The sequence below is a fragment of the Teleopsis dalmanni genome, chromosome 1 (assembly GCF_002237135.1).
Source record: "Teleopsis dalmanni isolate 2A chromosome 1, ASM223713v2, whole genome shotgun sequence".
In the NCBI taxonomy this organism is placed as follows: Eukaryota; Metazoa; Arthropoda; class Insecta; order Diptera; family Diopsidae; genus Teleopsis; species Teleopsis dalmanni.
In genome coordinates, this window is record NC_051846.1 from 163896720 (window position 1) to 163897656 (window position 937).

Here is a 937-nt window from a genome sequence, read left to right on the forward strand (position 1 = left end):
CGGAGGTTACTTGATGCGGTCACGAAAGGCTCACATCTGTGACGGATAACTAAGTCAAATCAAATAATCTTGTTAACATTCTTTGAACGATCGTTTATGAGTAGGTCATGGATTTTAGCCATTATACTTGAAGTAGGTCGTTCTAGCGGCATAACAATTTAGATTTCTAAAGAGAAACGTTTACAGTTCGCAAACAAAAAATTTTATTAATATGTAACAGTCTTTTGGCTAATCTGATTTGTTTGTCAAGGAACCAAATATATTAAGATCATTATGTGTTGAAAAATTCTATATGTTATTATAATTGCATCGACGAGTAAACTCGAGACTTTTGAAATGAGGTGCTATCGTCGTATGCTAAAAATAAGCTGGACAGAAAAAATTACAAATACAGTGGTACATCGGCGTGTCAATAAAGAGACAGAAATATTAGAGACAGTAAAACGTCGTAAGTTGAAGTTTTTTGGGCACATTTTGAGGCATCCGGATAAGTACGGACTACTAAAATTAATCATTGAAGGCAGAATTGAAGGTAGACGTGTCCCTAGGAAACGAGAGCTATCAAGATATCAGAATTTACATCAATGGTTCAATAAGAGTACAAGATCACTTTTTCGAAACGTTGTAGATAAAGTCAAAATAGCAATCATGTTAGCCAACTTTCGAAGCGGACAAGGCAACTAGAAGAAGAAGTATTATTATTGTTATTGAAAAGAAGGGATCGTGCACTGCGATCTAAAAGATCTCTTGTGCCTCTAAGTCTGATTAGAGTGTTTCTTCAAGTCCGATTTATTTAAATGGAATACAGTATTGAGCCTATCTTTGGTAGTCTTGAATCCTTATGATCCATAAAATACCCACCTAGGTGTTTCTTCCGCTTGTGCATCAGTGCCGGGCACTCCTCAAGCACATGATATGCAGGTTCTCTCTCTACTCT